Source organism: Balaenoptera borealis (genome assembly GCF_965194805.1).
Source record: "Balaenoptera borealis genome assembly, chromosome: 19".
Classification (NCBI taxonomy): Eukaryota; Metazoa; Chordata; class Mammalia; order Artiodactyla; family Balaenopteridae; genus Balaenoptera; species Balaenoptera borealis.
In genome coordinates, this window is record NC_138878.1 from 1,587,510 (window position 1) to 1,600,610 (window position 13,101).

At 57.3% G+C, this 13,101-nt stretch overlaps 1 protein-coding gene across 3 annotated transcripts in view; it reads right to left on the bottom strand.

Annotated features, from left to right (window-relative positions):
• Positions 1–13,101, bottom strand: part of ZNF469 (zinc finger protein 469) — a 284,463-nt gene that overhangs the window by 258,870 nt on the left and 12,492 nt on the right. Inside the window, exon 1 of one of the 3 annotated variants that reach the window (XM_082368706.1) lies at positions 8,270–8,551. The exons of the other annotated variants lie outside the window; for them this stretch is intronic. The gene's annotated coding sequence lies outside the window, so the exon portion shown is untranslated. Of the gene's footprint in view, positions 1–8,269; positions 8,552–13,101 lie in introns of those variants that run through there. 3 annotated transcript variants of the gene reach the window in all.

Genomic DNA, 13,101 nt, shown 5'->3' on the forward strand with positions numbered 1-13,101 from the left:
CTCCCTTGCAGAGCGCACACCACCCGGAAATCCCAGGCCCGGCCAGGAGCAGGCAGGCCCTGGGGGCCAACCCTGCGGCGGCGTGATGATGCCAGAGCTAGAACCAGGCCCAGGGGGAGGGGCCTGTCTGGTAGAGTGGGGCTGCAGTCACCCAGCCCGGGTGCCGCTCCAGAAGGCCACCCTCTCGGGCGTACTGTGCGCAGAAGAGAGCAGGGGCACCTCTGACAGCCCCTCGCCCAGGCCCCCGGAGACCAGCGGTGTGGAAGGCGGCTGGTACCCTCCTCTTCTGTCCAGGAAATGAATGGTTTTGGGGCCCACAGACGTGCCAGGGTTTGGGGGGCAGTAGGTACTTATCCACTGTGGAAGTGTCCCGGGCCTGCTGTCACAAGTGACCCTGAACTTGGCGGCTCAGAACTCCCATCTACGCTCGCACGCAGTCTGGGGCCGCAAGTCCTGAAATCGAGGCGCCGCAGGGCTGCCTCCTCGGCAGGCTCCGTGGGAGGGGCCTCCCTGCCCCCTTGCAACTCCCAGGGCCTCCGCAGCCTGCAGCCCGTGCTGCGGGGCCTCCAGCCTCCCTCCCGCAGGAGGCGGTCACAGGTGGCCCAGGAGGGCCTCCCCGCCCCGAGGTGCCACATCTCTGCGTTCTGCCGTGGGAGGCCACATCCCCAAAGGTTCCAGGGAGCAGGACGTGGGCACCGCTGGGGCCATTCCTCATCCGACCACCCAAGGCAGGGGTGCTTCTCTGAGCTTGGGACCTCCCTGGGGACACTAAACACAGCGGCCCACTGAACCGCCGCCGGAGCCCCGGCTACAGTTCGCCGCGGCTCGTCCCTCCAGCCCCTGACCGGCCCTCCCATCCTGGCGGCCCGTGAAATCTGCTCCATCGCTGCGCTCAAGGCTCCGCCCCCGAGACACAGCCTCTGGATGGCCCCTCTCCCACTCGCAGGGGCACTGCCTGGGCTGACGGCCGTCCCTTGCCTGTCCGGGAGGATGGGGAGGGGCGGTAGGAAATCACCTCCGTAAGCCAGCAGCATAAAAGGAGACCCCCACTCTGCAGGGGGCCAAGAGCTGCCCAGCCCAGGGCAGCGGCCAGGGAAGGGGGTGGAGAGCCCTACCGTCCCCCGACAACCACGGGGGCGCAGGAGGTGGACGGCACAGGCCTTCCCCAGCCTCTTCTCAGGCTCCAGTCGCCCAGCGGGGATTTGTGGCCCGCCGGGAACTTCCCAGCATCTCGGGCCACCTCCTGACAGCAGGGCCGAGAGTCCTGCTGCAAAGGCCCGTCAGGAGTCTCGCTCACAGCGCCCCGTGTCCTCCAGCACTCGCTCCACGTGGGGCGCCAGCCCTGCCTCGGTCTCCCCAGCATGTTCCCCGCGGCAGCGGCCGGGCCCTGGAGGCCCCCTGGGAGGGGAGGGTGCAGAGGCCTGGCCCGGCGCGCTGGCTCCGTCGGGCCCCTGGGGGACCCAGAGCGAGGAGTCAGGAGCAACTGTGGCCCCTCAGGCATCTGGGACATGAGGCCAGCGAGCCCCCTGCCCCAGCCTCTCCCAGGAGGACAGCGGGTCCCTGGTGCAGAGGGGCCGAGCACGAGGCCACAGGGGTCAGATGGCAAAGCACGTGCTGCCCGAGAAGCCAGGATCTCGGTGCGTTACTTTGGGAAGGGCACCTGGGATTTGCCTCCGAACAGCCCAGTGGGTGGGGAGCGGGGAGGGTGGGGTATGAGGGGGCTATGAGGGGGACACGAAGCTGGGTGGTGGGTGCACTTGTTCTGTGTGTGCGAGTTTGAATCTTACCCAAATCACTGCTTCCGTAACTGCAATCGGTTCGACTGAACATCAGGCTGCTCCCCTGCAACGTGACTCACCGCTGCCCCCGGGACTCGGGTCACTCAAGGTTTAAAAAATTCTGTACTTAATCTCTAAAAAGGCAACAATGGCATTTAACCGATGCCTGACGTGAGAGGCTCTAGCCCGAAATTTAGGGACATAGCCAGACAATAATATATAAAAAGTGCTGCAAAGTCCGCTATGTGGACTCCAGGTTTCATTACTTCAGCTTTGCCTTCTCATGAGAACAAGTGGGTTTTGCTGGGCCACACGGGCAAGCACAGAGGGCTCAGAAAACACATAGCTTAGAGCCTGGGATCAGAGGCAAAAATTAATCTAAAACACTTTCAATGCAGCACGTGCTACATCTGTGATCATATCTGTCCTTGAAAACAGGTAGAAAAATGAGCAAGAAAGGACTTGAAACGTAACAGAGAAATGGTCAGAGTAGGTGGAGGGATGAGAGAGATTCCACCTCCCTCTTCAGAGCCAGGCAGCTGGATTCATCACACATGATCCTTTATCTTCTCTCCGCCTCCCCAGGACATCAGAGAGCTAAGTTGACACCAAGTAAATATTTGGTCATATTTTATTCTACTTGCGGCCACACTGTGCGTGATTGTTGAAGCTACTCACGACCCAGTGGACAAACGGACACAGCTCACCTGGTAGCTCCCCACAGCCCCCCACGCAGGACCCGTCCTGGACCACCCCAGAGAGCACCCAGGCTATGCACCCAGGGGTCCAGCCTCCCCCGCCCAGAAGGTACTCCAGCCCAGGTGCACCGTCTGAGCTCCGTGGTCCGACTGTGGATCACCCACCCCTTGCCTTCTTCCAAATACCACTCCTCCTGACCCAAGGTGTTTGGAATCCTTCCCGGGAGCACAGGGCTTTCGTTCCACAATCACAAACCAAACGTAAAATGAGAATCAACCTACAGAAAGCAACACCTTGGCTTAAATTCTTACTAAAGTGTAAATGACTGATAGCCGACTCCTCAAGGCCCAACAGACAAAGTCTGGGCTTCTTTCTATTAAAGCCTTCAAGGCCTCCCCCACCCCTTCCCTCCCCATCTCTGCCATCTCACTCCTCCTGGGTGCAATCGCCTCTCCGTGCATCTCTCTCCCCAGATACACTGGTTCTGCTTCAAACACTTTGCTGTTTCTCCAGCGCCCGGCACATAGCTGGCTCCTGGTAAATGTTTGTGATGGAAAGAAGGGAGGCAGGGAGGGCGGGAGGCCCAGGGCCAGATGCTATCAGAGGCCTTGGGAAGAGTCAGGCGGCTAAAACACACACAGAAACAGCAGCGTCCTTGCTCTGGCTAAGGACACAGACTGTGTCACTGACCCCAAACTGTGCATAAGGAGGGCGGGGATCACATGCCAGCGCAGGTGTCACAGCTCAGGGACAGCTCCTGGGCCACTGGCGTGAGCGCCGCACGGTGGACCCCGGCTGCGGGGAGAGGCCTCGCGCTCCTGGCCGGCTCTGTGCTCCCCTCCCCTCCTAGCTCTTGGCAGCTCGGCGGGGCAGGGATATCTGCTGGGGTTCATTTGCATCCACTTTGGAACAAATGGATTTCTTCCATATTTATATCACAGAATAAACAGATTTTCCTGATCAAAGGCTGCCTGGGTCTGGAGACGATTACCAGGAGTGTTTTCCCAACTGAGTCACACTGCGCATTCGGAACACTAACCCTGTCTGTTTCCTTCACGTGATCCAGCTCGGTAACCGTCAGGATATTCCTGAAAGGAACAAGACTTCACACCCTTGGGGGCACGCACTCCCCGCCTGGAGAGCTAACGGAGCGCCCGGCTGGCAGAGTCAGAGCGAGCATGCCCACCGCCACCACGCACGCGCCCCCCACCACGTCCAGAAACAGCAGTCCACGAGGTAAAGAGCAGGGTCGCCCACCCTAGAAACAGGGGTGGAGCCTGGCCTGGCGACACCCGCCGGGTCATACGGCCTCAAGCGAAGGAGAAGATTTGAAGCCACGCCAGAGACCGCAGCCCTGCTATGGGTCACAGGGAGACGAGTGAGGCTGGTTTACAGAAATGTTCTGGGGACGCATTTCCATCAATAATGAGGGTGTGGGCACAGAGTCAGTGCACGGTGATTTGGGGGGACAAAAGGGAGGAGAGGAAGAGGGGCCTGGAAACCCAACCTCCATTCAGATGGGGAACTGCCGTTCACAGACGGGTAGAGGGATGGAATTCGGCCGTTCGCAAGCTGTTTCCCGGCACATCCCGGGAGCGGGAAGCGGGGACCACATGGCCTAGGGGAGGCTGGGCTACTGACACACCTGCCAGGACAGATGGCCGGCTGGGTCAGGGTGCCCCTCGGGCCTGACGGACACTGTCCCCACCCCTGGGCGGTGTCCCAGCCCCCAGCCCAGGTCTCTGACTCTCGATGCTGACTTCTTGTCACTTTCTAAGAAGGAGCCCTCAGGCTTTACCTTCCACATGCCCTCAGGCCATGTTTGTATTTCTTCTCCCGGAAAATGTCTTTTCGGGTCCTTGGCCCGTTATGGGTTAGTTTCATGTTATCTATAGAAGAGCTGGTCTGAATATATACATCAGATATCTGTGCGCCACACTTGATCTGAACATCTACGTCCGTATAAGCGTCCTGTTGCTGCTGTAACAAATTCACCAAACTTATTAAGACGACGGCAGCTGATTCTCTCACGGTTCTGGAAGGCAGACATCCAAAACGGGTCTCTCACTGGGCTGAAATCATGGTGTCACAGGGTTGGTTCCTTCTGGAGGCTCCAGGGGAGAATCCGTCTCCTTCCTTTTCCAGCTTCTGGAGGTGCTGCATTCCTTGGCTCATGGCCGTGTGCCAGCCTGACCTTCACTTCCATGGTCACATCTCCTTCTCTGACTCTGACCTTCCTCCCTCCCTCCTGTAAGGACACTGTGATGACACTGGGTCCACCCCGCTCCAGGATGACGTCATCTCAGGAGCCTTAACATCACCTCATCTGCAAAGCCCCTTTTGCCGCATGAGGTGACCTACCCATGGGTCCCGGGCATCGGGACACCGTTGTCTCTGGCGGCCGTTGCCCCGCCTATCCCCCTGCCTTCTCCACATGCTGCCAGCGTGTCCTCCTGGTCTGAACTTGCCTTGCAACGTCTCCTTTCATGTCTTTACTACACAACAGTTTAACTTTTTACATCATTGAATGTGTTCATCTTGTCCTTTATGGATTTGGGGTTTGGGGTAGCATGCCTTTCCTGCACCAGAATTATGAAAATACTGTATTTTTATTCTAATCCTTTTATATTTTGTTTTGATATTTTGCCATTTAATCCACATAGGCTTTATTTTGTACGTGAGGTAGGGCTCCAACTTTATTTTTTTCCAAAAGGTGGATTAATTGTACTAACAATACTTTTGAATGACCCTTTCCTCTGTTTGAAATGTTTCCAAATTCCTAAATTCTCATTTAAAGGGCCACATGCTAGGTTCTACTCATTTTCTAAATCCACTTACCTGTCTCTGCACCGTGCTTCTGAGTTAGCGTGGCCTCAGGTTGTATTTTAATAACGAGGAGGGCAAGGCCCCCGACTTTCCCCAACATCTTCTAATCGCCTCTCTCATATCCCATCTACGCATTGTTAATCCCAGGAGTTGTCACTGGACTTTCCCACTCTAGCCTCTGTTTTCTACACAGTTCTGTCTTCTTTTCCACACCTCTTTTCTTTGTCTCTCTTCTGTGTCTTCAGATCCTTCTTCCAATTAGCTACTTTTCTCACTGGCTTTGCTAGAGTTTTTTCAGTGTGACTTACCCAGTGAGTTCTTTTATTTTAAAGGATACATTTTTCATTTAAATAAGTTCTGCGGGTTGGTCTTTCATTCTGACTCCTTCCTTTATAGTTCATAATTTTAAATAAACATACTTATTTCATTTTGTTCTATTATTTCTAGTTGACAGAGTGCTAATCCTAGGTTGGTTAGTTATTCCTCACAGGAGTTCATTTCCTAGTATGGTTTTTCACTACATGCCCATCTCAGGCAGGAGTTGTTTTTTTTGAGGGTGTCGGGGGACCCTGCATTCACCAGCCCCCTGGTCCTGGCCTCCATTTTACCCAAAGTCTCATCTGCTTGATTCTGTGCCACAGAGACAGTATAAATGCAGTTCCCAGATACACAGGGAGTAAAGGTTTGGGCTTATTTTTCGGGGCAAACTTCCTGCTCTACTCAAATCCCTGGAAGCTTCTTGCTCACTGGGAAATCTGCTTGTCTATTATAAAGTATTAAACAATAGTTAGGGCTTCCCTGGTGGCGCAGTGGTTGAGAATCTGCCTGTCAATGCAGGGGACACGGGTTCGAGCCCTGGTCTGGGAAGATCCCACATGCCACGGAGCGACTAGGCCCGTGAGCCACAACTACTGAGCCTGCGCGTCTGGAGCCTGTGCTCCGCAACAAGAGAGGCCGCGACAGTGAAAGGCCCGCGCACTGCGATGAAGAGTGGCCCCCGCTCGCCGCAACTAGAGAAAGCCCTCGCACAGAAACGAAGACCCAACACAGCCATAAATAAATAAATAAATAAATAAATTTATAAAAAAAAAAAAAACAATAGTTACGTTTTATATAGCTCTCTCCACACCAAACTAATAAAAGTTGAGAAAAATTTTATAGACATAACTCATATCAAAATCAACTTTTGAATTTGAGTTCAAATCTGTGAAGAAAACTGTAGGCCTATATTCTCTGATTCTCAACTGTGTTTAATGGTTCTACCTTTTAATTTACGTGAATTGTTTCTCGCTAGCACTGAACTTGTGCAGAAGGGTGTTGGCAGCTCTCGTCACTTTTTTTTTAAAAGTGGGGGGGGAGGGCTTCCCTGGTGGCACAGTGGTTAAGAGTCTGCCTGCCAACGCAGGGGACACGGGTTCGAGCCCTGGTCTGGGAAGATCCCACATGCCACGGAGCAACTAGGCCCGTGAGCCACAACTACTGAGCCTGCGTGTCTGGAGCCTGTGCTCCGCAACGGGAGAGGCCGCGACAGTGAGAGGCCCGCGCACAGTGATGAAGAGTGGCCCCCGAGTGGCCCCCACTTGCCGCAACTAGAGAAAGCCCTCGCGCAGAAACGAAGACCCAACACAGCCAAAAATAAATAAATTAATTAATTAATTTAAAAAAAAAAGTGGGGGGGCCTCTTCCTCACTTCCGCAGGAAAAGGGCAAAGGTTTTCAATCCACTTTTGATGGTGCTGCAGCTCTCTGGCGCTTCGAGCTTCATGAGAGGCTGCATTGTTCACGCCAGCTCCCCTGCAACGCGCGTGGTTGTGGGTGCCCTGGTTGTGGGCGCCCTGATTATCAGGGAGAAGCAGACCCCCACCGAGGGAGCCAGGCCCCCAGCCAGGCGACGCCATACTGGGCAGGCAGCTCCCGCCAACAGGAGGCCTCCGGGTGGCCTCGGGGTGGCCCCCTCCCAGCTCCACCCCTCCTGGGGTGAATGCTCTGACGGTGTCACTGACAGCAGTCCGACCGGCCTCAAATTCTTCTCACCAGATGCCATCGGAGTGGGCTGGAGCCCCACTCAGAGCGGCCGGCAGGCAGCGGGGCCAAGAAATTCCTCAGCAGACATGCACTCGGGATAAGGAAGCTTTGGGAGGCGAAGGGGGGGGAGAGACGGGGATGTCACCCGGGAGCCGAGAAGGTCCCTCCGGAGCCCTGCCCTGAGGAAGGCCCACGGCCCGAACCCCAGCCAGCCACCTTCCACCTCCCACACGGGCGGGGGGGCCCTGGCCACCTGCACCTCCTCGAAGACACACCAGCCAAGCAGCTGTCAGGCCTGACCAAGGGAGCAGAGAGCCCCCCGGCGCAGAGGCGTGGCAGACCCCCGGGCCGGCAGAACGGAAGCCGGGGCAGCAGGCTTTGTAGGAATTACTTGGATTCCTGTCTGAATGTTAAATGGCCTCGCTCCGGATCTGGGACCCCACCTCCAGGGCCGGATCCTAAGGCATTAATGAGATGTTTACACAAAGATGGATAAATAAAGATACTCACCACCACGGGGTTTGTAGTAGAAAAAATCCGAATTACCTACACCCATCAATCAGGGATCTACTAAATAAATGCCGACGCATCCGAGAAGACCCCCTCTTTCTCCTTCACTCCATGCCCCAAGCCCACCCGGCACACAGGAGCCAGTTACTCTCCGTCAGGGTCTGCCGACAGCATGAACACACAGAGTGGGGTGGCCTTCCTGTGACGCCATCACCCCCAGATGCCCCAGGAGACCTGAGCTGGAACCGACCGCGGGGCTTTGTGCCCAGAGTGCCAACCGTGCCCCATCACCTCACAAAGCCCCCATCCGCCCCAGGTCATCTCCGTCCACGGGGTGTCTGCCGCGCGGGGCCCTGCCGACCTGCTGACGTGTCTTAATTCACTTAATCCTCCCTCACTGGGGCCGCCAGGCAGCCTTCCAACCTCACTTACAGAGAAACTTGGGCCGACAGGCTGGATGGTCACTTGTCAAGGACACCAGCAAGTCTCTGCTCCAGCCATTTCCATCTGTCCTGAAATTTGAATCCACTCTTGCAAGATAAAGGTTTGTCACCACCGAGAACATCCAAAGAAAGGAGATACGGACGCTTTAAACGATTCCAAAAATGCTTTGATAAGTGGCAGCTGAGCCGCGGTGGGTGAGCGTGTGGAATCCGGGGCCGACCTGCCGCCCTGCCTCGTGCAAGTCCTGACGAGTTTGTGAAACCGGGCGGACACAGCTCAGGAGGCCTGGAAACGATCCCAACGCCAGTCAGAGAGACGTCGCCGAGCTCAGCACGCAGCAGACCTGCGGGCGGCAGGCCTAAGCTGAGCCCGTTGGCCACAGCGCGGAGCTGCCATAGCCACCATCCGCGGTCCGGTTCTTTGGTTCGTATTTGCAGCCAGGAAGGGAGTGGAGCAGGGCAGGGAGGTGTCTGAGTGGCCCGCGGCTACTGGAACAAACAGCCTCGAACTTGGTGGCTTAAAGCCACACAAATCGATCCCCTGAAGTCAGGGGGCCGGAAGTCAGACCCAAGCCTCACGGAGCTCCGCCGAGGCGTCACGGGGCCGGTTCCCTCTGGAGGCTCCGGGGGCCGGGGAGGGTCTGCATTCTTGCCCCTTTTCAGCTTCCAGAGGCTCAGGGCCCCTCCCTCTGTCCTCAGAGCAGCAGCCCCCAGCCCCTCTCTGACCCTCACTCTGCTCCCGTGACCATACCTCCTCTCCTCTCAGACCTCCCACCTCCCCCGTAAGGGTCCTGTGGTGACACAGACCCCCCGGACACTCCATCTCAAGGTCCTCAACTTAGTCACGCCCGCAAAGACCTCACGGCGTATCCGCCGACTCTGGGGGTGTGTGGTCTGGTGATGGCCATCCCTGGGGGCCATCACCCTGCCAAGCACAGCAGCAGGACCTCCTGGGCCGGGCGCCGAGGGACGAGGCCAGTGCACAGGTGGCACCGCCCCGGGGCCCCACACAGAGCTGCCCGGCAGGCGCCGGTCCAGCCCCCACAGGTGCAGGGCTGAGATTCAGGCAGACCCAGCGCCCACGGCCACACGGCCAGGAAGCCTGAGTCTCCTCCCGACACGACGCCGCTGCCCCAACCGAACACCCTGGCGGGCCGCACCCTCGCGCGAGGCCGAGATGGGACTGGACCCCAACTTGCCCTCTGGCCGTGCTGTGACCATCGCCACCGCTAACCGCCGGCCCGGCTTCTGAAGCTCTTCAGATCCGTCCGGGAAGGGCAGACACACACACAGAGACACTAGATGTAACAGTCCCATTTGTGAAGCACCTGAGTGGTCACTGCTTTCAGTCCTGATTTCACAGAGAAAAACCCTCTGGGAAAGGCCACGCCATTCACTCAGGCTGCCAGGAACGGGGTGATGGAGGCCGCAGGCCGGCCGGGACCCCGCCTCTGTGTGAAGCGCACGGGTCGGCAGAGCACCGGGGAAGGAATGATGAGAGGCGGTGGCAGCGGTGGCCGCAGAGGCCCGAGGTCAGGGCCAGGCGAGGGCGGAGGGACCCCGGGGCCCCGAGAACCTCCTGGCTCTGAGCTGGGACGGGAAGCAGGCCGTGGTCCTGTGACATTACTGCAAGGGAGTGTGGGCTAGCTGAAGTCATCGGCAAGGCCGGTCCGCGGAGGGTAACTTCCAAAACGTGGCCGAGAGTGACTGAGAAGCATTGGAACTCCGGGCCACGATGCAAAGCAGATGGAGGGGCGGGACGTGTCCTCCCAGCTGACGGGGCCCCTCGGGGCCAAGGACAAGCACCACTGTCCTCAGCTCCCCGAGACGGATGGGGGACAGGCGCACGCTGCGTCCTGCCTGGCCCAGGCGTGCCATGTGGGGGCAGCTGGGGACACCCACCCCCAGGAGGTCACAGAGGTGAATCTGACCTCAGCTGTGTCCGGGGGGAGCACACGTGCCCGTCAGCAGTGGACAGGGCAACGGCTGGCCCCTGTCCCACGCGCCCCCCCTGGAGGGGGCGCCCACCGAGACGCCCAGCGGGGACGGCTCTGCCTCCTATTTCCGCTTTCCCACGCCCCGCCAGGCACAGCTGCCCCCAGCGCCCTGGCCCCGCCGAGCCCCGCCAGCCTCATCCCCCAGCATCTGCAGAACACTCGCGCCGGAGGGGGGAAATGTGAAACCACGCTTGCCCAAAAGCTAGAAGATCCGGGAAGGGGGTTAGGGAAGGGCTGCCCCCCCAGAGAGGGGAGGGCGGGGGGTACTAACCAGCCCCCGTCTGTGTCTGGACGGGTCGCGGGCTTAGCCAACACTCCAAGTCTTTGTTTTGTTTTGCTTTTCATTTTTTCAACAGTCTCTGGCAGAGAAAAGCGGTCATTTTTTAATTTATTCAGTGGGCGAGGATGACGTGTGTCAACTTTTCACTTTACAAAGACTCGACCCAGGATGGCCAGACAGCTCCCCCGCGAGCCCTGCCGCAACGCCCGTCGTGAAAACGCAAATTTGTTCAACACGACTGATGTATTAGGGAACAGTCTGAAGATAAGACAGATCGCCTGTTTTTCTCATGCACGATCTCGCCCTCCGGAAACACTGGGGAACTCGGACACCCCGCTGAACAGAGCCTGGAGGGAACACAGACGCACACACACAAGCCTGCGGCCCCTGCGCTGGGCACACCCACCTTCACCCCAGCCAGCCCCCCTGCACCTACGTCCCCTGCCAGCTCCCGTCTCTGCCAAGCGCAGGGTCACCACGGTGGCTATGCGTGCACCCACTGGACGTGGGAAATGGTGCCCTTTTCATGGGGTTCTCATCTTTACGTGTCACTGATGGAGTTTTGAGGGCTATGCCCCCGGCCCCATCTTTCCCGCAAGCCCTGTGGTTTTTATTGCGTGAATTTGCAGGACAGGGTGATTTTTAGGAATTCGTGTGTTATAGTACAGCAGAATCATCCATGTTACATGTGATGTGCAGTTTTTCCAGAGAACACCCTTGCCTCCTGCATGGATTTGCATCGTGTATGACCGTGAGGCAAGGACCAGACTGTGGCGAGCTGTAGAGCACGACACCCTCACCCGCACGCTTATAATAGTCCTTTTAAGTCTGACAAGCGATTTTCACTAAAAAGAAAGCTACAAAAATCTCCTCCTGCAGCATGACCTGGTCTTGAGTATAAGAATTCAGTTACCAAATTGGTAACTTTTTCAAATCAAGGACCAAAGAACTTAAGGATTCCCTCAGAATAACTTCAACGGCTGGTTAAGCAAACCCTTCAATGGAACAGGAATTGGTTTATCACCTGAATTCTAAGCACCAGCCATCAAACCAAGCAAGACTCTAGAGTGAGAAACAGGCACTTGGACGAGTGGATATAATACAACACAGCGCCCTCAATAGTAAGCACATGTCAGAGGCGGGGCCACCTCCCCTGCCGAGTCGCACATCGCGGCTCAGAGGAGGAAGGACCGAGAGCAACTGCGGGTGGTGGGGACCTCCCGCCCGCCAGACGCCACCCCCAGCTCATCCGAGGAGCTGGGGGAAGTCCCCAGACAGCCCGAGCTTGACCCCATCCGAAGGCGAGGGCTCCAAGGCTCAGAGAGGGTTGGTGACTTGTGCAAACGTGCACAGTGAGGGGCAGAGCCGGCTACGGACGCAGCTCGCACTGCCAGTGAGGTCTCCTCGGAAGACGTGCAGGCACCTCTGGATTGCTGGGGGAGTTTATACTCTATTGCTATATTACAAATTGTTTTCATTAACTGACTTTACTCATTCTCAGCTATTTAGATGACAGGCGTAGCACAGTGGGAGCTTCAGGAGCAGAGGTGTGTGTTTCACTTGTTCGTCTTGGTGCAAGGCCTCCAGTAAAGAGAAAGGCTCCCTCCATTCTTTACCCTGTTACCTTGTGGCCCTGAACGAAGCCTGAGCGCTGTCACAGCGGCAGTGACGCACCGACAGCAGACAGCCTGCTTGCTTTTACTGCCGCCCCCATCTCCCTGTCCCGGCCGCTGCATCCTCGCAGCCCAGGTGAGCAGAGCCGGGACCGAGTCATGGGAAGCGGGCAGCAAAGGCCCCTGAAAGGCCCTGGCAGGGGTCCTGGCCCCTCCCCGGGCAGCCCTGGGAATCCACGGTCCAGAGGGGCTTGCTCTACCTTGCGGAGGTGGTGAAGAAGTGCAGAGGGCAGACGTCACACCGGGGGCAGAGGGACACCTGGACAGGTGGGGGGAGAAATCCCTGCTCCGCTGGGAAAGGTCCTCTCGCCTGGGCTGACGGTTTTCACACCACAGAGGGAGCACCCCTGCTTAGAAGCTCAGGTTCCGCAGGTGGAGAGAACATTCCAGAGGAGCCAGGCCAGCTCGGGAAGTGGGGCAAGTGCAGCAGGAAAATGGGTGAGTTCCCAGAGCATTAATTTCATCGGAGGATTGGAGGTGAGAACAGGAGGTTAAACTGCTCAATTATTTTAAACATTAAATATGGCTCTATGGTGGGATTAAATGTAAAACTTCAAAGAAGTGCCATCCTACAGAGCGCTGCACCAGCCCGTACCCCTAATCGCCGTCAGGGTCGGCGCCCAGGCACGGGCTACAGTGACCTGATCCCCATGTGCAGACCCCGCTCCTTCCCAGGACACACACATCTTAGCATGGAATCGCAATTCATACAGACGAGCTTCCTGCTTACATGTTCTGGCACGTGTTTCCAAGGGAGGCATTTGGGAAGAAACTCTGATCTGCAGGGTCGGAAAGACCCCTTTAAGACCCATTTACCCTCTGGTAACTCAGGGGTAAGCGCTGCTTCCAGTAACAAAGTTTTCCTCCGAAA